A 6437-nucleotide genomic window follows, 5' to 3' on the forward strand; every position below is an offset into this window, starting at 1 on the left:
TTATTTTTAATTGATTAAATGTTTAAAAATTATGTTGATCCGTTTTTATGGTCTTGTGATGTTTGACTTTCTGTTTGGGCTTTGGTCATGGTTGATTGACTTTTGTTTGATCAAAAACATTGGATTTAGGGGATTGATAAAATGTACATTTCATCTCCCAAAATAAAGGGATGGTATTGATCAGATGAATTTCTTCCTATGACCAATTTGTGTTTCTTTTTGCCCTTCCATCTTCATCTTCATCCCTATTCTTCCCTAACCCCTCATTAACCAATGAAATGTCTAATGTCTAAATGCTAATTGATTCATCAATGACCTTGTGTCAGATGAATCAATACAAGTCTGACTGAGATAGGTCCTTCCCATTTTCTTTTAGTGTGTGGTATGTTTTAGGAGTTTGGTTCTTTGTACCAAATCTCTAACATGCATTAACACCTATATTTTTATTGCCCGACCTCAGATAGTTGTGACTTCTACATAAGTCCAATTACGATTGCTTAACATATAGCTAAATTTGACCCTCAAGGCATTGCATTCTAGTAAGCGAGATTGTAAGTCTCCCATTCTTCATGGCATTGTGTGGAAACTTGACCTTTTTTCCTTTCATAAGAGCTAGTGACATACTTTTTGAATTGTCCAAGTTGAAGCCCTTCTCATGGAAGATTCTTGGTTCAAGGATTCATACTTGTGAATGAATGGTTGAGTGTTCTACAAAGAATGACTTAATCAATTAAAACTCATCACTTGACCGGGAAAATAGCAAGTGTACTATTTTGCCGCTGTAGTAATAATAAGGAAGTTTCCCAAAGATCGACCTCGAGGATTGCACATCAATATATGTGTAAATTATCACTCAATTGAACAAAATTAATAGTTGAGGGTTTTGGTAAAAATCACTGTAAGATAAAATAAAACAGAATAAATATTTTCACAGATTATAATAATATGCTAAGGATGGTGTGTGAAAATCTCCTGTAATGACCATTGAGTGTATATCTCTTTAATAATGAGAATTGTTTCAATGACCGGATCTTTAGATTGTTTCCCCCTAAGACCTCAGAGGGAAACCTTTAGTATTCAATCTAACCTCTAAATCCTTAGCTGATTATGATGAACCCAAGTCATTTTAATTTAATAAGAATAACCCGGTAACCATAGGGTATCCCTAGTCCTAGGTGATATATACTATGGTTTCACTGTATAAAAACCTTAACAATTGCAATCCTGCTAATGTTAACCATACATCAATCTTGATTTTTCTGATAAAGAAAGCATTACGCAAATTACACAGTGAAATTAATAACAAATAACATATATTAAGGAAATTATACCGTCAGAGTCATTACATGATCAATTTAGGGACACCCTCTGGCATTGGGAGGTTTATCCTCTTATATTATTCAAATAAGATACAAGATAAAATTGAGACATTACAAAAAGTTTGGAATTCCGTTGATCTTCAATCGCGTCTTCTCTTGAAGGATCTCCGTTCTTCGTCGCTTTCCACTTCTTCAATCTTTATCGTCTCTAATCTTTAATCGTAAAAAGTCCCTTTCTCCATATTCAAATCTCCCCTAAATAGTTCCTGATGACAATTTTTATCTAGAAAAAGTCTAGAATGCCCTCCGGGATAAGCCGTGTCAAAAACAACAAAAAACTGGAAAATAAGTGCCCAAGGCAACACTGGCAGTGTCAGGCAACATGACAAGCCGTGTTGGGTTTCTCATGTGAAAGGCTTGACACGCCCCTTCAGGGAGGTTGACACGGGCACCCATGTCAGCTCCCTGTTTTCCTCTTCCAAGTGTCCTCTCCTGACACGACCTGTGTTGGATTACACGGGTGGCCGTGTCGGGACTATTGTATTGTCTAATTTTCCTCTTCGGATGGGCCCGAAACGTCCGATTTGCTTGTCTATCCTTCCGGTACTCTTGCTTACACGTGAAACCAATAGAACTACCACAAAGGGACATAAAATGGAGTATAATGATGCAAATAACACGTAATCAACAACTGGAAACAACAATGCAAAACATCTAAATTACTAAACAAAATAATAAAATAATTAGACTAATGTGTTACCGACTTTGTACAAAGGTGTCAAGTGAGTGTCAGAAAACAAGTAGAATTAGAGACTGATCACAACCCCAAACTTATCTCATTGCTTGTCCTCAAGTGATGCTCGAGACATCGGGACGGTCACCCCCAAATTCGCATCCACAATGCTACTGCGATCTTTCGCGATCTCCTGTTCACTTTTCATTCACAGGTTTACTCTTTCCTGGTTCCAACTTCAGCCACACTTACACTTATCTACAATTCATCGGCGTCCCAAACATTTTGATGAAACCCCAAACTTAGGTGTTTCCGCAAATCCAGAATAAACAACACTTATCTAAGCAAGGTGTGGTAATGTATGGGATTATGGTTATATACAGTGGTTAAATAGCAAACAAAAGGAAATATGGCTCAAATTTGGTGAACGAAGGGTAATAATGGCGAGTTGGTTGGAAAGGCTCAGGGTTAAAATAAAAACAATTCCTCAGTGTGTATAGTGTGTTATGAAATTCCAATATCTCTAATGCAAACCCAGAGAGACAGAGACATACCTGAAAAGCTCTCATGATGACAAGTGTTTGGCTTTTTGTGGTCCTCACCATGTTTTGTCTAGCTTCAGGCTTCCAAGATACCTCTCAGTGTGATGTAGCTTTGTCTTCGCTTCGGTTAGAGAATATCCCTAAGAAGTCCAGTGACTAAGAGTCGCATCCGATTGTTCGGGTCACTAGCATCAACTTTTGGGGGTTTCCAGAAGAGCAAGTAGAGGGGTGTGTCTTTCATCCAATCGCTCCAAGCTTCATTATTCATCCAACACGAATGTCTCTATCTGTAACACACAGAATACCACACAACTAATTATTAAAGAAAAACAGAATACTGAAAAATACTAAGAACAAAAACAACAAATACTACCCCCCCACACACACACTTGAACTAAACATTGTCCGTAGTGTTTAATCCAAGATAGAGATGGACTCACACAGGTTCATCGCGGTAGCGGAAATTGCAACATCAGACGTTGCATCATCGCGTGCATCTTCTCCATAAGAGTCCCTTGACGGGCTTGCTCTAAGCCTTGGCGTGTTTGCTCCGCTCGGAGGTCGCCAATTTCAGTTTGCATCCATGATCATTGGTCCGACTTCACATATGACGACCCGGCACCTGGGTGCGTGGTGTCCTCTGATGGAGCAACAAACTGCTTCTGTTCCTGCATCTCTTCCTGTACTTCTTTCTCTGGTGGGTCACCTGCAGCAAATGTGTCAGCATTGTGCTCGTCCATGTCATCTTAGACGACACTCTCATATAGCCAATTGGCCGTGTTGGAAATGCCAATTCGTGCAAGGTCAGGAAGAGCCATAATAAACTGACCAGAACTCATTAAGGAATAATAACCAGAAATTTGTGAAATCATACCTTGCTGGACCAATGCGTTCATGTCCAGTTTGTGCTTACCTGCCACCGACGTCTCAATAAGTGCAACAGGGTCATACCTGGAATGGTGGGCAATTTGTGTGATGATGCCCCCTATGGAAATTCCCTCTTGGGCTGCTCTCCCTACTCGACCTATGTAATCCGCCGCAAATGCTGCAACACTCACAGCTACCCGGTTTGCCATGGCAAACAAAAAGCAGAGTTCCCTCTGGGTGGCTACACCTGTGCTATCACCCTCTACCAAAAAGTGTGAAAGCCAGTACCTTTTGGGCATACCTGAAACATGGGTTCTGAATGCAAAATGTATTATCCCCTTTAGCCACATAATCTGTTCGTCCCGTAATGGCCAACCAGAAAGTCTTAGCATCAAAACTATCTGGTACGGCTCCGGGGCCATAAAGGGGTAGGCGGAGAATTTCACCCAGCTGCTCCACTGTCAACTCGTAGTCGACATTGTATAACTTGAAAGACATCGTTCCTCCAAAGTACATCGTTGTACCCGTCCAACCTTTTTTTAACTTGAACTCAAGTATGCTCAAGAATTCTAAAGTGATGCACTCATAGGTTGACGTTTCACAATGCACAAATTCAAGCATTCTGAGGACATGGAACATCCTATCCAATTCTTTTGACAAACCTAATTGAAATAAAGTATGGGAGCAAAGGTACCTTGTCGGCGTTATTTTTCGTTCAACGTGAGATGCGTACCTCCGCTCGTGCTCCGGGTTGTCAAAGATGATATCATGTGAATTCGGATGACGGATGGTCTGTTTCCATGGACGGGACAAATCCGCATTTGTTTGCTTCCCTTTGGAAATTCGCTTCGGCGACATTATTGACTCCTGAAACAAGATTTATCACCCACAAAAAAATATGAAAAACGGAAAAATGATTACTGTAGCCTTGTAAAGGATGAAGAGTAGAGTAACTTTTGTAAAGGGTGCCATCAATTTGGATGGAGTAGAGTGGTAAAGATGAGGTCTTTTTGTGATGTGGATATGGAAGAAGGTGAAGAACAATGGAGGAAGAAGAGGGATTATGTAAAAAATGAGAGAGAGAGAGAGAGAGAGAGAGAGAAAGAGTGAAAAAAAATTAGATTTTATTGGTAGATTAAGAGTAAAATGAGTTTAAGTGGTGGAAAATCTGGATGGGGTCCACACAATCATAAAAATTAAAAATTTGAAAAGTATGGCCGTTGGGCCTGACACGGGCCATGTCAGGCCACTGTTTTTTGATGATACCTTCAGTAGAGCTGACACGGACGACCGTGTCAGCCTACTGTAAAATTCTGATTTCCAACTGCTTGTCTGACACGGTCCGTGTCAGGTGACACGGGCACCCGTGTCAGGGCCCTGTTTTTCTTCAAAAATTTATGATTTTTTGGTTTTTGGTTGATATCCTGTTCTCTGGTATCCAACAATCTTTTATGAGTTTAGCTCAACCCTTCTCTTCTGCACTATGCAATGTACCTGTGCACCTACGAATAAACCACGTAAACACACCAAACATGGAAATAGTTAGAATAAAACCGCGTTGGTTGCCTTCTACGAAGCGCTGCGTTTAACGTCGCATGGCTCGACAATCGTCTCTCTTATCCTTGGACACGAACATTATCGATCAAACCACTTTCCTGTCCCTTATAATAGTGTTTGAACCTTTGTCCATTCACCTTGAATGTATCCCCATTGTTTGGATTTTTCAGTTCGATAGCTCCATGGGGAAACACTTTGTTAACCACAAACGGACCTGACCACTTGGATTTCAACTTTCTTGGAAAAGGCTATAATTTGGAGTTGAACAAGAGCACTAGTTGTCCCTCGACAAACTCTTTTCTCTGCAGCTTCTAATCGTGCCATTTCTTTGTCTTTTCTTTGTAGAGCTTGACACTCTCATATGCTTGATTTCGAAACTCCTCTAACTCGTGGAGCTGAAGGATTCGGGACTCACCCGCTTTAGCCAGATCATAATTCAAGAATTTGGATGCCCAAAATGCTTTGTGCTCTAACTCTAGTGGCAAGTGACAAGCTTTACCATAAACCAACTGATACGGAGACATACATATGGGTGTTTTGAAATCCGTTTTGTACGCCCATAATGCATCTTCTAATTTTAGTGCCCAGTCTTTCCTAGACGCGCAAATAGTCTTTTCCAAAATTTTCTTTATCTGCCTGTTGGACACTTCGACCTGACCACTTGTTTGAGGGTGATACGGAGTGGCGATCTTGTGTTTAACATTGTACTTTTTGAGTAGATTCTCCATCAGTTTGTTCAAAAAATGAGTTCCTTCATCGCTAATAAGTGCTCTTGGCACCCCGAATCTCGAAAAGATATTTTTCTTCAGAAATGTCACCACCACTTTAGAGTCCTTGGTGGGCAATGCCATAACTTCCACCCACTTTGATACATAGTCAATTGCTACCAAGATGTAATTTTTCCCAAAGGAAGGTGGAAATGGCCCATGAAATTTATTCCCCAGACATCAAACAATTCAACCTCCAACATAGCATTTTGCGGCATTTGATTTCTCTTAGAAATATTCCCCGTTCTTTGACATCTGTCGCATTCTTTGACGATGTCCTGGGCATCTTTGAACAATGTGGGCCAATATAGACCTGATTGAAGAACTTTGGCCGCCGTTCGGTCACCACTTAAGCGTCCTCCATAATCATAATCATGACAAGCTTTAAGTACATCCCTTTACTCCTTCTCCGGGACACATCTTCTGACTAGCCCATCCACTCCTCTTTTGTATAGGAATGGGTCATCCCACAAGTAAAACCTGTAATCATGAAAAAACTTTTTCTTTTTGTTAGAATCAAAATCATTGGGGATTACACCCCCACCAAATAATTCATTTAGTCTGTGAACCACGGGACACCGACAACAACGAGGATGTGTTCATCAACGAACTCATCCTTTATCGGCCTCTTTTCTTCTGTTTCTTCAATTGG

The sequence above is a fragment of the Lathyrus oleraceus genome, chromosome 7 (genome assembly GCF_024323335.1).
Source record: "Lathyrus oleraceus cultivar Zhongwan6 chromosome 7, CAAS_Psat_ZW6_1.0, whole genome shotgun sequence".
Taxonomy (NCBI): Eukaryota; Viridiplantae; Streptophyta; class Magnoliopsida; order Fabales; family Fabaceae; genus Lathyrus; species Lathyrus oleraceus.